The sequence below is a fragment of the Adiantum capillus-veneris genome, chromosome 16 (assembly GCF_014529385.1).
Source record: "Adiantum capillus-veneris isolate H3 chromosome 16, ASM1452938v2, whole genome shotgun sequence".
NCBI lineage: Eukaryota > Viridiplantae > Streptophyta > Polypodiopsida > Polypodiales > Pteridaceae > Adiantum > Adiantum capillus-veneris.
This window is the reverse complement of record NC_140946.1, coordinates 43,445,629-43,467,676: the sequence shown is the minus strand read 5'-3', so window position 1 is coordinate 43,467,676 and position 22,048 is coordinate 43,445,629.

Genomic DNA, 22,048 nt, shown 5'->3' with positions numbered 1-22,048 from the left:
AATCATTCAATTAGCTAAATTATGCAGCCATTCATCATCCTTAACCAAGGATTAATGCATGATTAGAAAAGATTCTCTCTCTAGGCAGCATAGTTAATAAATTGTTAGCCAGTAATAGTGTAGATTTGATGAAATTCATTCTTTTACCACTCAATAGTGTTGTAATTAAATTAGACTCAATCTTCTCCCACATTAAAATGTGATTAAGGGTGAAAATTAATCCGTCATTAGGACATTAAGAAGAGAATTTTATGTCACACATGCCTGCGACAATTTTGCATCTTCATATTGCTCTAGGAAAATGAATAAGCTTGCTTACTTCATCTCTTTCGTGAATAAATTAGTAAAATTCTGAATTTCTTAATCATCTAAGCCAAGTAATTAACCTTAGAGCCATTTCCCATAGGGTAAGTAAGGAATTACCCATAAAATTGTTAGGTCTCGAAGGAAAAATCTAATCTCTTGCCTAAGGAGGGTTCTTTAATAATTCTAATGTGCCATTTGGTTGTTATGATGCTCTCGGACTTTAGCTCTTTCCTTCACGTTTATCATTTAAAGTAGTGAGTAAAATGGCCCCGGTTAAGAGAACTCGCTTCGGTGGTTCCCACGACCAGGAGGCGGGAACGAGCAATACAAATGGAAAAGGAAAAGCTCCCATGGAGGAACAAATACCGGCCATCTTACGGGCCATCGATGAAGAAATGGAAGAGGTAGGTCATAATTTCATTCAAGCTGTTTAATTTAACATTGCACACGTTTAGTTAGGAATAAACATATGCCCAAACATGTTGGAGAAATCCGACGGAAACCTCGGCATTGAATTCATTGTACATTAAGTTCTAAAGTAGGAAGGAAATGATTGATGGGTATCCTGGTTGCAATAGGAAAGAATGTATGCTAGGAAAAATTTAGCTCGACATGTTCATTTTATTTCCAATGTTGAATCAGTCCTGACCCCCCTACTGATCACAGGGGTAAGAGTTCCTCGTTAAGGGCTCTTGAATTCACGACTTGCTTTTTATGCGGTGGATACCCACGACTTGCTTTCTATGAGGTGGGAACCCACGTCTTGCTTTCTATGCGGTGGAAGTGTCCATGACGTGCTTTCTATGCGGTGGACATACCTAGTTGTATGGGCATCTAGGTGACAACGGGAGGAGTGAACTCTCGCTGGAGGGGGGATGTTGTACCTCCAGAACATTAGAATTTTAATGAATAAGTTTGAGTAGAATTTTTACTAGAATACTGTCTTGGTGTTGTTTGCAATACTGGTTGAAGGGCTGTCTTAACGAACAATGTGCTTCGGAATTAAAACAAGGAATGTTTATGTTGAACAACCTTTGTGGTAGTAATTAGGTCACACTAGGAAGTGTGAGTATGGGGGTGGAAAGTGGGGGCTTGCTCAGGTTGCCAATGCCTACGAGATGGGTGGTCCCGATTGGTCGGGAACTCTCTGTCCCCATAGTGTTTAATTCGATATTAGTAATACTCATTGCCCCTAGAGTGGTGAAATCTTGAGAGTACGTGCCACTGAAACATGGGGAAAAAGGCACTCGAGGTTCCTCTCCTCTTGGAAGGTGGGTCTTAGGATCGCTAGATAGTTTAAGTACTCTTCCCTTGCGAGGTGGATCTAGATCTCCTTACTAGTAGGCTCGAACTCGACTCACTTTGTGATGAGAGATCGTCCGCTAGTGGAACCGTGAACCATTTTGTTTGCTTCCGCAATATATCTAGTGTCCATCAGGTTCACCATCAAATCCGCTGGTTGATACGGCGGGGTGGGGACCTCACACCTGGTATCAGAGCCTAGGTTAGGCTGGGAAATAAAGTCGTACTGTTTGAATATTTAAATAAGGAACTGAAAGTATATAGGTAGTTGATCCGAATTCCTTGCATTGGTGTTGTAGGAAGACCCCGTGCTTGAATATCGAAAGTTCCAAGTGTTTGAGCTTATTTATGAGCAAGCTCGAAGATACCCAGTTTACCAGTTCAGGCGAGATATCATGGAGATACTGATGAAGGCTCATACGCCACACTCCACTCACATTGATAAAGGATGGGAACTTGATTGGACATTTCCAGGAGGGGTTTACTACATCAACGCTCGGAAGCTAGGATGCCTGGCTACCAATTTGAAGAAGATACGTTGGGGAGAAGAGTTGAGGGTAGTAGAGATATTCTACTTGGTGCCTACACGATTGGACCAGACTGTCTCAGACGACACCAATCAAACCCTCATAGTCTAGCTCTTGGAGAAGGTCAACAATGTGATCCCAGCAAACAGAGTGAAAACCTTTGGAGTACCAAAAGAGGAATTCCGGCTTGATATCTTAGTTTATTACCCACTCAAGAATGAGTACAGGAACTATTTCACGAACGAAGTAGTGCATCATGTGAATACCATCTCCTAGGCGTATGTCATACGCAATCCATAAAGCCATGTAATAAGCTGATCATCAGTTATCCTAAACCTTGAGGGGTTTCGATTGTAATAAATTTTTATCAATAAAGTGCTTTTTGTCTCTGAATCTTGTCTCTTGATAAAGTGGAATTTTGAAATTTTATTAAAGTCTCGTGTCTATTTTGAAATCCAAGTAATGGTATCAAGAATTTCGTATAACCCATGTAGGCACCGCCTGTTTCTCTATACTCGGCAGCGCAAGAGAAGAAGCTTCTCCTTAAGCAAGCCCAACCTCCGATCTTTAAGGGCGAGGGGGCAAATGTGGAAAGAGATGCGGAAGTGTGAATGGAAGCCATGTACGACTACTTTGAAGCTGTAAGAACCCAACCCGTAAATAAGACCATGCTTGCGATGTTCCGCTTGATTGACGATGCCAAGATATGGTGGAAGCAACATTGTAGGGATATGGGTATTAAGGGATCTTCCCAGTCTTGGGAAGACATCAAAACTGCAATAATGGGACGTTATTTACCACCTGCCTATAGAACCTTGAGGATGAATGAATTCTTTTCACTTCGGCACCTCAATTCATCTGTCGAAGAATATTATGCAAAGTTTGTCACTCTTCGGAGATATGCTCCTAAGATGACCTTGGAACAACAGGTGGCGAGGTTCTGCCAAGGTCTAATCGATCCCTTGAATACTCGGTTGGAAGCTCTCAGGCCGACAACACTACAGGATGCCTTGTTGAGGGCCAAACCTCTAGCTCTTGAAGTACAAAAGGTTAATCAGAACATGAGGAATCATTGGGCAAAGAGGGAAAGGACAACTGCTTGGAATAACAGACCAGCCAACCAAGCATATGACCAGTGCCCTATTGTGGCTACCACCACAGCCATGGAGCTCCCTGATGTTCGATGCTATGGTTGCGGCGAGCATGGACATTACAGATCCAATTGCCCCAGGAACTTTCATGCGACTAACGCCAATGCCATACCCTTGAATACCCATGGGCGTGGCCAAGCTAATGGAAGAGGAGGACGAGGAAGGATGAATAGAGGGCGAGGGCGTGGAGCTATCGCTAGAGTAAATGCCGCAGTTGTACAACCAACTGTGGGTGACGAAGCAATGGAGAGAGCAACCCTACATGCTGCAATTGACAATCCCAATGGTTGCGAGCAATACGCAGTCATTCATACGCCAGGATCTCTCAGAGGTGAACAAGTTAACTTCCTTATAGATTGTGGTAGTACTCTTTCATTTCTTTTGCCCAGATGCATGAGGAAGCTTAAGCTAAATAAGTATCCAACAAGCAAGCTAGTTGTAGAGTTAGCAAACGGCAAGGAAGTAGTATCTCAACATTCTGCAGGAAAAATCGATTTTGATTTAGGGGGACACCCAACTTCTGCCCAATTTCGAACCCTACCCTTAGGATTCTTTGATGGGATACTAGGGATGGACTGGCTAAAGCAAAATAGGGCCCACATACATTGTGCACAAGGGAATTTTACCTTTACAGATAACTTGGGTAATGAAGCCTTAATCCAGGGGCAAATGGGAGACCTAGGGCTACTCTAGTTAAGGCCAGTAGACTTTTGAAGGGACTAAGGAAGGGTCAACAAATTTATGCAGTAAAACTCAACAAGATGGACCAATCAAATCTTCCGCCACATAGAGAGGTAGATCATGAGATTGAAACTATCCTTGGATGTGAACCTATCTCAAAAAGACCTTATAAGATGTCACTTTTAGAGACCATCGAACTCAAGAAACAACTTAGACAACTCATTGAGCAAGGATTCATTCGACATAGTACTTCTCCTTGGGGTGCTCCAGTTCTTTTTCAGAAGAAGAAGGATGGAACCTTAAGGCTATGCATAGATTACCGTGGACTGAACCAGGTAACTGTCAAGAACAAGTATCCAATTCCAAGGATTGACGAACTCTTGGACAGGCTCCACGGTGCCAAAATGTTTACTAAGATTGATCTAAGGTCAGGATATTATCAAATCATAATCAAGGAATAAGATATTCCAAAGACAGCTTTCAACACTAGGTATGGACACTACGAATTCACAGTAATGTTTTTTGGTCTAAAATATGTCACTGCAAGCTTCAATCGACTTATGCATGATATTTTCAGACCTTATCTAGATGACTTTGTCTTGGTTTTCTTTGATGACATTCTGGTCTACTCTAAGAACGAAGCAGATCCCAAAGATCATGTTCGCAAGGTACTTGATCTCCTTCGAGAACATCAGCTTTACGCTAAAGAGAGCAAGTGCACTTTTTGCTCATCAAAGGTCAACTATCTTAGATTTGTCATATCGGCTGAAGGAATTTCAGTGGACCCAGATAAAGTCAAGGACATCGTTGATTGGCCTCAACCATCTACCGTCAGCGAAGTCAGAGGATTTCTTGGGATAACGGGATGGTACAAGATTTTTGTCTAGTTGGTGCCTACACGATTGGACCAGACTGTCTCAAACGACACCAATCAAACCCTCATAGTCTAGCTCTTGGAGAAGGTCAACAATGTGATCCCAGCAAATAGAGTGAAAACCTTTGGAGTACCAAAAGAGGAATTCCGGCTTGATATCTTATTTTATTACCCACTCAAGAATGAGTACAGGAACTATTTCACGAACGAAGTAGTGCATCATGTGAATACCATCTCCTAGGCGTATGTCATACGCAATCCATAAAGCCATGTAATAAGCTGATCATCAGTTATCGTAAACCTTGAGGGGTTTCGATTGTAATAAATTTTTATCAATAAAGTGATTTTTGTCTCTGAATCTTGTCTCTTGATAAAGTGGAATTTTGAAATTTTATTAAAGTCTCGTGTCTATTTTGAAATCCAAGTAATGGTATCAAGAATTTCGTATAACCCATGTAGGCACCGCCTGTTGCTCTGTACTCGGCAGCGCAAGAGAAGAAGCTTCTCCTTAAGCAAGCCCAACCTCAGATCTTTAAGGGCGAGGGGGCAAATGTGGAAAGAGATGCGTAAGTGTGGATGGAAGCCATGGACGACTACTTTGAAGCTGTAGAAACCCAACCCGTAAATTAGACCATGCTTGCGATGTTCCGCTTGACTGGCGATGCCAAGATATGGTGGAAGCAACATTGTAGGGATATGGATATTAAGGGATCTTCCCAATCCTGGGAAGACCTCAAAGCTGCAATAATGGGACGTTATTTACCACCTGCCTATAGAACCTTGAGGATGAATGAATTCTTTTCACTTCTGCGGCTAAATTCATCTGTCGAAAAATATTATGCAAAGTTTGTCACTCTTCGGAGATATGCTCCTAAGATGACCTTGGAACAACAGGTGGCCAGGTTCTGCCAAGGTCTAATCGATCCCTTGAATACTCGATTGGAAGCTCTCAGGCCGACAACACTACAGGATGCCTTGTTGAGGGCCAAACCTCTAGCTCTTGAAGTACAAAAGGTTAATCAGAACATGAGGAATCATTGGGCAAAGAGGGAAAGGACAACTGCTTGGAATAACAGACCAGCCAACCAAGCATATGACCAGTGCCCTATTGTGGCTACCACCACAGCCATGGAGCTCCCTGATGTTCGATGCTATGGTTGCGGCGAGCATGGACATTACAGATCCAATTGCCCCAGGAACTTTCATGCGACTAACGCCAATGCCATACCCTTGAATACCCGTGGGCGTGGCCAAGCTAATGGAAGAGGAGGACGAGGAAGGATGAATAGAGGGCAAGGGCGTGGAGCTATCGCCAGAGTAAATGCCGCAGTTGTACAACCAACTGTGGGTGACGAAGCAATGGAGAGAGCAACCCTACATGCTGCAATTGACAATCCCAATGGTTGCGAGCAATACGCAGTCATTCATACGCCAAGATCTCTCAGAGGTGAACAAGTTAACTTCCTTATAGATTGTGGTAGTACTCTTTCATTTCTTTCGCCCAGATGCATGAGGAAGCTTAAGCTAGATAAGTATCCAACAAGCAAGCTAGTTGTAGAGTTAGCAAACGGCAAGGAAGTAGTATCTCAACATTCTGCAGGAAAAATCGATTTTGATTTAGGGGGACACCCAACTTCTGCCCAATTTCGAACCCTACCCTTAGGATTCTTTGATGGGATACTAGGGATGGACTGGCTAAAGAAAAATAGCGCCCACATACATTGTGCACAAGGGAATTTTACCTTTATAGATAACTTGGGTAATGAAGCCTTAATCCACGGGCAAATGGGAGACCTAGGGCTACTCTTGTTAAGGCCAGTAGACTTTTGAAGGGACTAAGGAAGGGTCAGCAAATTTATGCAGTAAAACTCAACAAGATGGACCAATCAAATCTTCCTCCACATAGAGAGGTAGATGATGAGATTGAAACTATCCCTGGATGTGAACCAATCTCAAAAAGACCTTATAAGATGTCACTTCTAGAGGCCATCGAACTCAAGAAACAACTTAGACAAATGATTGAGCAAGGATTCATTCGACCTAGTACTTCTCCTTGGGGTGCTCCAGTTCTTTTTCAGAAGAAGAAGGATGGAACCTTAAGGCTATGCATAGATTACGGTCGACTGAACCAGGTAACTGTCAAGAACAAGTATCCAATTCCAAGGATTGACGAACTCTTGGACAGGCTCCACGGCGCCAAAATGTTTACTAAGTTTGATCTAAGGTCAGGATATTATCAAATCAGAATCAAGGAATCGGATATTCCAAAGACAGCTTTCAACACTAGGTATGGACACTACGAATTCACAGTAATGTTTTTTGGTCTAACAAATGTCCCTGCAAGCTTCAATCGACTTATGCATGATATTTTCAGACCTTATCTGGATGACTTTGTCTTGGTTTTCTTTGATGACATTCTGGTCTACTCTAAGAACGAAGCAGATCGCAAAGATCTTGTTCGCAAGGTACTTGATCTACTTCGAGAACATCAGCTTTACGCTAAAGAGAGCAAGTGCACTTTTTGCTCACCAAAGGTCAACTATCTTAGATTTGTCATATCGGCTGAAGGAATTTCAGTGGACCCAGATAAAGTCAAGGACATCGTTGATTGGCCTCAACCATCTACCATCAGCGAAGTCAGAGGATTTCTTGGGATAACGGGATGGTACAAGATTTTTGTCAAGGACTATTCACGTATTGCTGCACCTTTGACAGAACTCCTGAAGAAAGGAATGAGGATCGAATGGAAGACTGAGGACGAGTCTAGCTTTGCTAAACTAAAAGTGTTCTTGGTCTCAGCTCCTATTTTAAAGATTCCAGATTTCAGCAAGGAATTTGAAGTAGCAACCGACGCTAGCAAATTTGCTCTAGGTGGAGTTCTTACTCAAGAAGGAAGACCAGTGGCTTATACTTCGCGAAAGCTGAGGGATCACGAGAAAAATTATCCTACTCATGATTTGGAGCTTTTAGCGGTTATTCACGCGCTGAAGTTATGGAGACATTATCTTCTCGGACGCAAGTTTCAGCTGGTTACAGACCACAAGAGATTAAAATGGATTTTTACTCAACCTATTCTCAATATGCAACAACGACGATGGATAGAGCTATTACAGGAATATGACCTTGACATAAAGTATAAACCAGGGAAGGAAAATGCAGTTGCCGATGGTCTTAGCCGAAAATCCTTTCTCGGAGCTATCTCTATTCCAAATAACCCTATCTGGGATAGAATCAAAGAAGCATCTTTAGTAGATCCAGAATACCAGCGTATAGTATCTCTAGTCCAGCAAAATAAGATGCCTGAAGCTAAAGATTACTCTCTTATGGGAGGATGTCTTTACTACAGACATAGACTCTGTGTACCCAGAGATCCAGTCTTAAAGAAGACCATTTTGTATGAAGCACACGATAGCCCTACATCCGGACATCCAGGCTATGCTAAGACTCTTCATGCTTTTAGGAGGAGTTATTTTTGGACCGGAATGAAAGGAGACATACTTCCCTATGTGAGGCAGTGTCTTTCTTGTCAGCGGATAAAGGCCGAAAGGATCAAGTTACGAGGGCAACTTCAACCTCTTGACATACCCCATATGAAATGGGAATGCATTAGTATGGATTTTGTTACAGGATTACCTTCTACAGGAGGGTATGATTCTGTTTTCATGGTTGTAGATATGCTCACAAAAGTGGCTCATCTAATACCCGTAAAGACAACCTTTACTGCTTCAGATATTAGTCGGGTATTCATCAAGGAGATTTTTAGGCTACATGGTCTGCCCAAGCGTATCGTCAATGATAGAGATGCCAAGTTCACATCGAAATTTTGGACTTCTCTTTTCCAATCTATTGGGTCACAATTAGCTTTCAGTACTGCGTATCATCCCCAGACAGATGGGCAAACTGAAAGAGTTAATCAAGTTATCGAGGACATTCTCAGAGCCTATTGTTCGCAAGAACCAAAGAAGTGGTTACAATATCTACCTTTGGTGGAGTATGCTTATAACTCTTCGGAACAGAGAAGCATTGGAATGTCACCTTTCAAAGCTCTTTATGGACATGACTGTTTAGCACCACTGAACTTCTCAGATCCAACCATCAGGGTAGAAGCATCTAAGAAGATGTTGGAAGATATGGAAGCACAGACTAGAGCTATTCGCCAGGACATTCAGGCCGCTCAGAATAGACAGAAGCACTATGCAGATAAGAACCGATCAGAAAGAACCTTCAAAGAAGGGGATAAGTTTTTTCTGAGAGTCCGACCAAAGAAAAGCAACTTATCACTAGGCAGATATAAGAAGCTTAGGCCAAGGTATTGTGGACCATTCGAGATCGTTAAGGTTGTGAGTGACCAAGCCTACAAGCTAAAGTTAGCTGCAAACTTGAAGGTTCATGATGTGTTTCACGTCAGCTTACTCAAACCCTATATTCCTAACCCTGATCAATTCTTGGACCCACATCAGATAATCATGTCAGCACAAGGAGTTCTCGAGCTCCAACCTGACTACGTACTTGAAACAAGGGAAAGGAAGTTACGCAACATAACTATCACGGAACATCTGATAAAGTGGAAGGATTACCCTGAAGAAGATGCAACTTGGGAGGACGAACCAACGCTCATAAAAGATTACCCAAACACATTCTTGAGATGAGGACATCTCAAATTTTTCACGTTGGGGAGGTTGTAAGGTCTCTGACCCCGACCAAAAAGAGCACCGTGTACCATGTAATGATCATAATAGAAAAAGTTACTATTTTTAGTAGTTTCTCAAATTCTGTCAGTGCCATGATGTTTAGAATGTTTTAAAGCTCCCAAATGTGAATTAAAATAATTTTGCAAAAAAAATCCAAAAATAGTAAGCTTTTGGGCACCCGACCCGTCTAGTTTTGATCGTCTCGAAAAACTGCACCTGTATCCCAAATTTGAAAAAAATGCATTTTCGGACCTCGGGGGCTGCTAAATATGGCAGGTACTCGGGCCAGTACGTCTTAGTTAGAGCTCCGTATAGCAATTTACGGCATCAAAATCCGACTCGTATGACCCGTTTTAGCGTAGAACCAATTTTTCATAAAATTGTCCGGGGAGGCACTGGGGGCCCGGGGCTGTGTGGGAACAGGTTCCAGGCCACTCCAGACCAGCTTTAGTAGCTAGGGGGTGCCCTCTTGCCTTGTGGGAGTCTTTGGGAAGTTTCCAAGCTTGCAACTAAGTGTGAGAACCAGTTAACTAAACCATCTGGACACTTGGTGGGTAGGCAACTAGACTTGCCATGCAAGGACTGAGTGCTCACTCAGATGCTTATAGCAGCACAAATTGATTTTCAGCCTGTAGGAGCCTATTTAAAGGCCTACACACACACACACACACACACACACACACACACACACACACACACACACACACACACACACACACACACACACACACACACACACACACACACACACACACACACACACACACACACACGCGCTCACACACACACCAATTACACACACACACACACACACACCTTGGGGAGGTGCTGCCGGTACACACACAGTTTTTGAAGGAGAAGCAAGGAGGGAGGTGCTGCCGAAATTCTCATCTTGAGGATTCATTGGATCAGAAAAATCAGAGGATTCTGAGCCCCTAATCACGGTAATCATGGTTTAATTACTGCTCTTCTTAATTCTCATCTTTATTCTCCAAATTCCTTAGCTACTATGCTTAATCCTGGCTATAATTCCCTATAGCTGCTCTATAAATCTCCATAGCTATACTCCATTACATAATCATCATTCAATTAGCTAAATTATGCAGCCATTCATCATCCTTAACCAAGGATTAATGCATGATTAGAAAAGATTCTCTCTCTAGGCAGCATAGTTAATAAATTGTCAGCCAGTAATAGTGTAGATTTGATGAAATTCGTTCTTTTACCACTCAATAGTGTTGTAATTAAATTAAACTCAATCTTCTCCCACATTAAAATGTGATTAAGGGTGAAAATTAATCCGTCATTACGCCATTAAGAAGAGAATTTTATGTGACACATGCCTGCGGCAATTCTGCATCTTCATATTGCTCTAGGAAAATGAATGAGCTTGCTTACTTCATCTCTTTCGTGAATCATTAGTAAAATTCTGAATTTCTTAATCATCTAAGCCAAGTAATTAACCTTAGAGCCATTTCCCATAGGGTAAGTAAGGAATTATCCATAAAATTGCTAGGTCTCGAAGGAAAAATCTAATCTCTTGCCTAAGGAGGATTCTTTCATAATTCTAATGTGCCATTTGGTTGTTATGATGCTCTCGGATTTTAGCTCTTTTCTTCGAGTTTATCATTTAAAGTAGTAAGTAAAATGGCCCCGGTTAAGAGAACTCGCTTCGGTGGTTCCCACGACCACGAGGCGGGAACGAGCAATACAAATGGAAAAGGAAAAGCTCCCATGGAGGAACAAATACCGGCCATCTGACGGGCCATCGACGAAGAAATGGAAGAGGTAGGTCATAATTTCATTCAAGCTGTTTAATTTAACATTGCACACGCTTAGTTAGGAATGAACATATCCCCAAACATGTTGGAGAAATCCGACGGAAACCTCGGCATTGAATTCATTGTACATTAAGTTCTAAAGTAGGAAGGAAATGATTGATGGGTATCCTGGTTGCAATAGGAAAGAATGTCTGCTAGGGAAAATTTAGCTCGACATGTTCATTTTATTTCCAATGTTGAATCAGTCCTGACCCCCCTACTGATCACAGGGGTAAGAGTTCCTCGTTAAGGGATCTTGAATTCACGACTTGCTTTTTATGCGGTGGATAACCACGACTTGCTTTCTATGGGGTGGGAACCCCCGTCTTGCTTTCTATGCGGTGGGAGTGTCCATGACGTGCTTTCTATGCGGTGGACATACCTAGTTGTATGGGCAGCTAGGTGACAACGGGAGGAGTGAACTCTCGCTGGAGGAGGGATGTTGTATCTCCAGAACATTGGAATTTTAATGAATAAGTTTGAGTAGAATTTTTACTAGAATACTGTCTTGGTGTTGTTTGCAATCTGGTTGAAGGGCTGGCTTAACGAACAATGTGCTTCGGAATTAAAACAAGGAATGTTTATGTTGAACAACCTTTGTGGTAGTAATTAGGTCACACAAGGAACTGTGAGTGTGGGGGTGGAAAGTGGGGGCTTGGCTCAGGTTGCCAATGCCTACGAGATTGGTGGTCCCGATTGGTCGGGAACTCTCTGTCCCCATAGTGTTTAATTCGATATTATTAATACTCATTGCCCCTAGAGTGGTGAAATCTTGAGAGTACGTGCCTCTGAAACATGGGAAAAAAGGCACTCGAGGTTCCTCTCCGCTTGGAAGGTGGGTCTTAGGATCGCTAGATAGTTTAAGTACGCTTCCTCTGCGAGGTGGGGCTAGATCTCCTTGCTAGTAGGCTCGAACTCGACTCACTTTGTGATGAGAGATCGTCCGCTAGTCGAACCCTGAACCATTTTGTTTGCTTCCGCAATAGATCTAGTGTCCATCAGGTTCACCATCAAATCCGCTGGTTGATACGGCGGGGTGGGGAACTCACACCTGGTATCAGAGCCTAGGTTAGGCTGGGAAATAAAGTCGTACTGTTTGAATATTTAAATAAGGAACTGAAAGTATATAGGTAGTTGATCCGAATTCCTTGCATTGGTGTTGCAGGAAGACCCCGTGCTTGAATATCGAAAGTTCCAAGTGTTTGAGCTTATTTATGAGCAAGCTCGAAGATCCCTAGTTTACCAGTTCAGGCGAGATATAATGGAGATACTGATGAAGGCTCATACGCCACACTCCACTCGCATTGATAAAGGATCGGAACTTGATTGGACATTTTCAGGAGGGGTTTACTAAATCAATGCTCGGAAGCTAGGATGCCTGGCTACCGATTTGAAGAAGATACGTTGGGGAGAAGAGTTGAGGGTAGTAGAGATATTCTACTTGGTGCCTACACGATTGGACCAGACTGTCTCAGATGACACCAATCAAACCCTCATAGTCTAGCTCTTGGAGAAGGTCAACAATGTGATCCCAGCAAACAGAGTGAAAACCTTTGGAGTACCAAAAGAGGAATTCCGGCTTGATATCTTAGTTTATTACCCACTCAAGAATGAGTACAGGAACTATTTCACGAACGAAGTAGTGCATCATGTGAATACCATCTCCTAGGCGTATGTCATACGCAATCCATAAAGCCATGTAATAAGCTGATCATCAGTTATCCTAAACCTTGAGGGGTTTCGATTGTAATAAATTTTTATCAATAAAGTGCTTTTTGTCTCTGAATCTTGTCTCTTGATAAAGTGGAATTTTGAAATTTTATTAAAGTCTCGTGTCTATTTTGAAATCCAAGTAATGGTATCAAGAATTTCGTATAACCCATGTAGGCACCGCCTGTTGCTCTGTACTCGGCAGCGCAAGAGAAGAAGCTTCTCCTTAAGGAAGCCCAACCTCAGATCTTTAAGGGCGAGGGGGCAAATGTGGAAAGAGATCCGTAAGTGTGGATGGAAGCCATGGACGACTACTTTGAAGCTGTAGAAACCCAACCCGTAAATTAGACCATGCTTGCGATGTTCCGCTTGACTGGCGATGCCAAGATATGGTGGAAGCAACATTGTAGGGATATGGATATTAAGGGATCTTCCCAGTCCTGGGAAGACATCAAAGCTGCAATAATGGGACGTTATTTACCACCTGCCTATAGAACCTTGAGGATGAATGAATTCTTTTCACTTCGGCGGCTAAATTCATCTGTCGAAGAATATTATGCAAAGTTTGTCACTCTTCGGAGATATGCTCCTAAGATGACCTTGGAACAACAGGCGGCCAGGTTCTGCCAAGGTCTAATCGATCCCTTGAATACTCGGTTGGAAGCTCTCAGGCCGACAACACTACAGGATGCCTTGTTGAGGGCCAAAACTCTAGCTCTTGAAGTACAAAAGGTTAATCAGAACATGAGGAATCATTGGGCAAAGAGGGAAAGGACAACTGCTTGGAATAACAGACCAGCCAACCAAGCATATGACCAGTGCCCTATTGTGGCTACCACCACAGCCATGGAGCTCCCTGATGTTCGATGCTATGGTTGCGGCGAGCATGGACATTACAGATCCAATTGCCCCAGGAACTTTCATGCGACTAACGCCAATGCCATACCCTTGAATACCCGTGGGCATGGCCAAGCTAATGGAAGATGAGGACGAGGAAGGATGAATAGAGGGCAAGGGCGTGGAGCTATCGCCAAAGTAAATGCCGCAGTTGTACAGCCAACTGTGGGTGACGAAGCAGTGGAGAGAGCAACCCTACATGCTGCAATTGACAATCCCAATGGTTGCGAGCAATACGCAGTCATTCATACGCCAAGATCTCTCAGAGGCGAACAAGTTAACTTCCTTATAGATTGTGGTAGTACTCTTTCATTTCTTTCGCCCAGATGCATGAGGAAGCTTAAGCTAGATAAGTATCCAACAAGCAAGCTAGTTGTAGAGTTAGCAAACGGCAAGGAAGTAGTATCTCAACATTCTGCAGGAAAAATCGATTTTGATTTAGGGGGACACCCAACTTCTGCCCAATTTCGAACCCTACCCTTAGGATTCTTTGATGGGATACTAGGGATGGACTGGCTAAAGAAAAATAGGGCCCACATACATTGTGCACAAGGGAATTTTACCTTTACAGATAACTTGGGTAATGAAGCCTTAATCCAGGGGCAAATGGGAGACCTAGGGCTACTCTAGTTAAGGCCAGTAGACTTTTGAAGGGACTAAGGAAGGGTCAGCAAATTTATGCAGTAAAACTCAACAAGATGGACCAATCAAATCTTCCTCCACATAGAGAGGTAGATGATGAGATTGAAACTATCCCTGGATGTGAACCAATCTCAAAAAGACCTTATAAGATGTCACTTCTAGAGGCCATCGAACTCAAGAAACAACTTAGACAACTCATTGAGCAAGGATTCATTCGACCTAGTACTTCTACTTGGGGTGCTCCAGTTCTTTTTCAAAAGAAGAAGGATGGAACCTTAAGGCTATGCATAGATTACGGTCGACTGAACCAGGTAACTGTCAAGAACAAGTATCCAATTCCAAGGATTGACGAACTCTTGGACAGGCTCCACGGCGCCAAAATGTTTACTAAGTTTGATCTAAGGTCAGGATATTATCAAATCAGAATCAAGGAATCGGATATTCCAAAGACAGCTTTCAACACTAGGTATGGACACTACGAATTCACAGTAATGTTTTTTGGTCTAACAAATGTCCCTGCAAGCTTCAATCGACTTATGCATGATATTTTCAGACCTTATCTGGATGACTTTGTCTTGGTTTTCTTTGATGATATTCTGGTCTACTCTAAGAACGAAGCAGATCGCAAAGATCATGTTCGCAAGGTACTTGATCTACTTCGAGAACATCAGCTTTACGCTAAAGAGAGCAAGTGCACTTTTTGCTCACCAAAGGTCAACTATCTTAGATTTGTCATATCGGCTGAAGGAATTTCAGTGGACCCAGATAAAGTCAAGGACATCGTTGATTGGCCTCAACCATCTACCGTCAGCGAAGTCAGAGGATTTCTTGGGATAACGGGATGGTACAAGATTTTTGTCAAGGACTATTCACGTATTGCTGCACCTTTGACGGAACTCCTGAAGAAAGGAATGAGGATCGAATGGAAGACTGAGGACGAGTCTAGCTTTGCTAAACTAAAAGTGTTCTTGGTCTCAGCTCCTATTTTAAAGATTCCAGATTTCAGCAAGGAATTTGAAGTAGCAACCGACGCTAGCAAATTTGCTCTAGGTGGAGTGCTTACTCAAGAAGGAAGACCAGTGGCTTATACTTCACGAAAGCTGAGGGATCACGAGAAGAATTATCCTACTCATGATTTGGAGCTTTTAGCGGTTATTCACGCGCTGAAGTTATGGAGACATTATCTTCTCGGACGCAAGTTTCAGCTGGTTACAGACCACAAGAGATTAAAATGGATTTTTACTCAACCTATTCTCAATATGCAACAACGACGATGGATAGAGCTATTACAGGAATATGACCTTGACATAAAGTATAAACCAGGGAAGGAAAATGCAGTTGCAGATGGTCTTAGCCGAAAATCCTTTCTCAGAGCTATCTCTATTCCAAATAACCCTATCTGGGATAGAATCAAAGAAGCATCTTTAGTAGATCCAGAATACCAGCGTATAGTATCTCTAGTCCAGCAAAATAAGATGCCTGAAGCTAAAGATTACTCTCTTATGGGAGGATGTCTTTACTACAGACATAGACTCTGTGTACCCAGAGATCCAGCCTTAAAGAAGACCATTTTGTATGAAGCACACGATAGCCCTACATCCGGACATCCAGGCTACGCTAAGACTCTTCATGCTTTTAGGAGGAGTTATTTTTCGACTGGAATGAAAGGAGATATACTTCCCTATGTGAGGCAGTGTCTTTCTTGTCAGCGGATAAAGGCCGAAAGGATCAAGTTACGAGGGCAACTTCAACCTCTTGACATACCCCATATGAAATGGGAATGCATTAGTATGGATTTTGTTACAGGATTACCTTCTACAGGAGGGTATGATTCTGTTTTCATGGTTGTTGATATGCTCACAAAAGTGGCTCATCTAATACCCATAAAGACAACCTTTACTGCTTTAGCTATTAGTCGGGTATTCATCAAGGAGATTTTTAGGCTACATGGTCTGCCCAAGCGTATCGTCAATGATAGAGATGCCAAGTTCACATCGAAATTTTGGACTTCTCTTTTCCAATCTATTGGGTCCCAATTAGCTTTCAGTACTGCGTATCATCCCCAGACAGATGGGCAAACTGAAAGAGTTAATCAAGTTATCGAGGACATTCTCAGAGCCTATTGTTCACAAGAACCAAAGAAGTGGTTACAATATCTACCTTTGGTGGAGTATGCTTACAACTGTTCCGAACACAGAAGCATTGGAATGTCACCTTTCAAAGCTCTTTATGGACATGACTGTTTAGCACCACTGAACTTCTCAGATCCAACCATCAGGGTAGAAGCATCCAGGAAGATGTTGGAAGATATGGAAGCACAGACTAGAGCTATTCGCCAGGACATTCAGGCCGCTCAGGATAGACAGAAGCACTATGCAGATAAGAACCGATCAGAAAGAACCTTCAAAGAAGGGGATAAGGTTTTTCTGAGAGTCCGACCAAAGAAAAGCAACTTATCACTAGGCAGATATAAGAAGCTTAGCCCAAGGTATTGTGGACCATTCGAGATCGTTAAGGTTGTGAGTGACCAAGCCTACAAGCTAAAGTTACCTGCAAACTTGAAGGTTCATGATGTGTTCCACGTCAGCTTACTCAAACCCTATATTCCTAACCCTGATCAATTCTTGGACCCACATCAGATAATCATGTCAGCACAAGGAGTTCTCGAGCTCCAACCTGACTACGTACTTGAAACAAGGGAAAGGAAGTTACGCAACATAACTATCACGGAACATCTGATAAAGTTGAAGGATTACCCTGAAGAAGATGCAACTTGGGAGGACGAACCAACGCTCATAAAAGATTACCCAAACACATTCTTGAGATGAGGAAATCTCAAATTTTTCACGTTGGGGAGGTTGTAAGGTCTCTGACCCCGACCAAAAAGAGCACCGTGTACCATGTAATGATCATAATAGAAAAAGTTACTATTTTTAGTAGTTTTTCAAATTCTGTCAGTGCCATGATGTTTAGAATGTTTTAAAGCTCCCAAATGTGAATTAAAATAATTTTTGCAAAAAATTCCAAAAATAGTAAGTTTTTGGGCACTCGAGCCGTCTAGTTTTGATCGTCTCGAAAAACTGCACCCGTACTCCAAATTTGAAAAAAATGCATTTTCGGACCCCGGGGGCTGCTAAATATGGCAGGTACTCGGGCCAGTACGTTTTAGTTAGAGCTCCGTATAGCAATTTACGGCATCAAAATCCGACTCGTATGACCCGTTTTAGCGTAGAACCAATTTTTCATAAAATTGTCAGGGGAGGCACCGGGGGCCCGGGGCTGTGTGGGAACAGGTTCCAGGCCACTCCAGACCAGCTTTAGCAGCTAGGGGCGCCCTCTTGCCTTGTGGGAGTCTTTGGGAAGTTTCCAAGCTTGCAACTAAGTGTGAGAACCGGTTAACTAAACCATCTGAACACTTGGTGGGTAGGAAACTAGACTTGCCATGCAAGGATTGAGTGCTCACTCAGATGCTTATAGCAGCACAAATCGATTTTCAGCTTGTAGGAGCCTATTTAAAGGCCTACACACACACACACACACACACACACACACACACACACACACACACACACACACACACACACACACACACACACACACACACACACACACATTACACACACACACACACCTTGGGGAGGTGCTGCCGATACACACACAGTTTTTGAAGGAGAAGCAAGGAGGGAGGTGCTGCCGAAATTCTCATCTTGAGGATTCATTGGATCAGAAAAATCAGAGGATTCTGAGCCCCTAATCACGGTAATCATGGTTTAATTACTGCTCTTCTTAATTCTCATCTTTATTCTCCAAATTCCTTAGCTACTATGCTTAATCCTGGCTATAATTCCCTATAGCTGCTCTATAAATCTCCATAGCTATACTCTATTACATAATCATCATTCAATTAGCTAAATTATGCAGCCATTCATCATCCTTAACCAAGGATTAATGCATGATTAGAAAATATTCTCTCTCTAGGCAGCTTAGTTAATAAATTGTCAGCCAGTAATAGTGTAGATTTGATGAAATTCATTCTTTTACCACTCAATAGTGTTGTAATTAAATTAGACTCAATCTTCTCCCACATTAAAATGTGATTAAGGGTGAAAATTAATCCGTCATTAGGCCATTAAGAAGAGAATTTTATGTGACACATGCCTGCGGCAATTCTGCATCGTCATATTGCTCTAGGGAAATGAATGAGCTTGCTTACTTCATCTCTTTCGTGAATCAATTAGTAAAATTCTGAATTTCTTAATCATCTAAACCAAGTAATTAACCTTAGAGCCATTTCCCATAGGGTAAGTAAGGAATTATCCATAAAATTGCTAGGTCTCGAAGGAAAAATCTAATCTCTTGCCTAAGGAGGATTCTTTAATAATTCTAAACAGCCATTTGGTTGTTATGATGCTGTCGGACTTTAGCTCTTTTCTTCAAGTTTATCATTTAAAGTAGTGAGTAAAATGGCCCCGGGTAAGAGAACTCGCTTCGGTGGTTCCCACGACCACGAGGCGGGAACGAGCAATACAAATGGAAAAGGAAAAGCTCCCATGAAGGATCAAATACCGGCCATCTTACGGGCCATCGACGAAGATATGGAAGAGGTAGGTCTTAATTTCATTGAAGATGTTTAATTTAACATTGCACACGTTTAGTTAGGAATGAACATATCCCCAAACATGTTGGAGAAATTCGACGGAAACCTCGGCATTGAATTCATTGTACATTAAGTTCTAAAGTAGGAAGGAAATGATTGATGGGTATGCTGGTTGCAATAGGAAATAATGTCTGCTAGGGAAAATTTAGCTCGACATGTTCATTTTATTTCCAATGTTGAATCAGTCCTGACCCCCCTACTGATCACAGGGGTAGAGTTCCTCGTTAAGGGCTCTTCAATCCACGACTTGCTTTTTATGCGGTGGATACCCACGACTTGCTTTCTATGCGGTGGGAACCCACGTCTTGCTTTCTATGCGGTGGGAGTGTCCATGACGTGCTTTCTATGCGGTGGACATACCTAGTTGTATGGGCAGCTAGGCGACAACGGGAGGAGTGAACTCTCGCTGGAGGGGGGATGTTGTACCTCGAGAACATTGGAATTTTAATGAATAAGTTTGAGTAGAATTTTTACTAGAATACTGTCTTGGTGTTGTTTGCAATCTGGTTGAAGGGCTGGCTTAACGAACAATGTGCTTCGGAATTAAAACAAGGAATGTTTATGTTGAACAACCTTTGTGGTAGTAATTAGGTCACACAAGGAAGTGTGAGTGTGGGGGTGGAAAGTGGGGGCTTGGCTCATGTTGCCAATGCCTACGAGATGGGTGGTCCCGATTGGTCGGGAACTCTTTGTCTCCATAGTGTTTAATTCGATATTAGTAATAGTCATTGCCCCTAGAGTGGTGAAATCTCGAGAGTACGTGCCTCTGAAACATGGGGAAAAAGGCACTCGGGGTTCCTCTCCTCTTGGAAGGTGGGTCTTAGGATCGCTAGATAGTTTAAGTACGCTTCCCCTGCGAGGTGGAGCTAGATCTCCTTGCTAGAAGGCTTGAACTCGACTCACTTTGTGATGAGAGATCGTCCGCTAGTCGAACCCTGAACCATTTTTTTTGCTTCCGCAATAGATCTAGTGGCCATCAGGTTCACCATCAAATCCGCTGGTTGATACGGCGGGGTGGGGACCTCAGAGTGTGCGTCCGGCATGGCATCAATGATAACACGACAGGTCTGTGTGTGTGTGTGTGTGTGTGTGTGTATCTGTGTGTGTGAGTGTGTGCACGCACGCTCGCGTGCACACACGCACATGTGTGTGTGTGTGTGTTTCACAGGCTTTCTCAAATTGCCTTGGTTATCTGATCCATTGCAAGCAAAGGTTTTTAAATCACAACTGCAGTGTGGAGTGGGGGATGAAGTGATGGTGCAAGGGGAACAACACTCACCTGTTATGCAAAGGAGGAGGCAAGATCAAGGTAGAGCAGTGCATGGTCTATGTGCTGGTTTTGACTGTCTTCTTTTAGTTATGTTGCAGGTGTTTTGTGCTTATCTGTCACCAGGCTCTCAGGGTTGTGGAGCTTGATCTCTTGCGATGATGCCTATCTTGCACTATTTTTCACTTTTGACAAGTTTTGTGCACTCCATATTCATATAAACATGTTGTGCATAGATTAAATTTTGAAGTTGGATTTCTTGAAAATTATTTTGTTTTGAATAAAATCAAACTCTGAAAGTTTGGCTACGATGCTAAGCAGCATGACCAACAAGAACACATCAAAGAAGAAATTATTCAACGAATAGATAGTAGATCTAGAACCATCTCAACCAAAAAAGAGTTTTGAAGCTCCTCATCCAAGGACACAAAGCTCACATACTAGGTCCAAGATAGTCATGTCATGAGGCAACACAGGCTAACAAGGGAAGAATGTTAGCTACTAATCTAACATATGCCACTAAAAGCAGCACTCCATGATTTTAGTTATTATTTTTATGGATGTATATATAAGCTTATATTGATTAGATTGACATTGATGACTTTCAAATTGTCCCTCATTTATGCATGGCCCTTAGTTTATTAGTTTTATGAGTCATATTGGCCGAGGGATTAGATTTTGATCATTAGAAATTATAGACTTTATTTTTTGTAAGGTGAACACAAGTTTTATGAGATAATGAATTGAGTGCTTAACATGCTATGTGTCTATGTATACCTATTTCTCTCTCTCTCTCTCTCTCTCTCTCTCTCTCTCTCTCTCATTCATGCTAAGTTTGCCGTTGAATCCAACGTTGACATTGTATTTCCAAGTGAAATCTCTACACATCAACATAAGTTGCTTGCCTTGTTTTTATGTTTTGAGTGTGGCCCTTCACATGATTTTTTGTCATTACTTGCGATTTAAGCACCTCGTATTGTTTTTGTTTGTCAAGAAGATTTTTGGTGATTACAGAATACTTATGCTTGAAGTAGCTCCATTGAGACCACCCTTGTTGTCCTTGAATAACATTATGCCTAGTTGGGCCACCCCTAACTAAAAAGTTAATTTCCTTCTTTACTGATACCACTTGACCTTCTATTGTTGTTGGTAATGGTGCATAACAACATGCTTCTTATATTTCATGTTTGCTTTTTCGGTTGTTGCTTTGATACAAGATTTTTGAGATGTCTAACCGAGTGAGAATTTATATGCCTTTGTTGATTTAGAGGGAACCCCTATGTCCATATTCCCTTGGAAGTACCCTTATGATTGCAATGAGTGCCTCCAAGAAGTACTTGTCTCACGAAGATGGAAAACTTGCAAACTCCCCTCACTCCTAGAGAGAGAGAGAGAGAGAGAGAGAGAGAATTTGAAAATTGAGCATACTCTGTTTAAATTTCCACCAAACCTTAGCTTATATAGGAAAAGGACTTGCCCTTCTAGAACAATCCATGAGACCTTTCCCTTGGGGCTCCACTGGA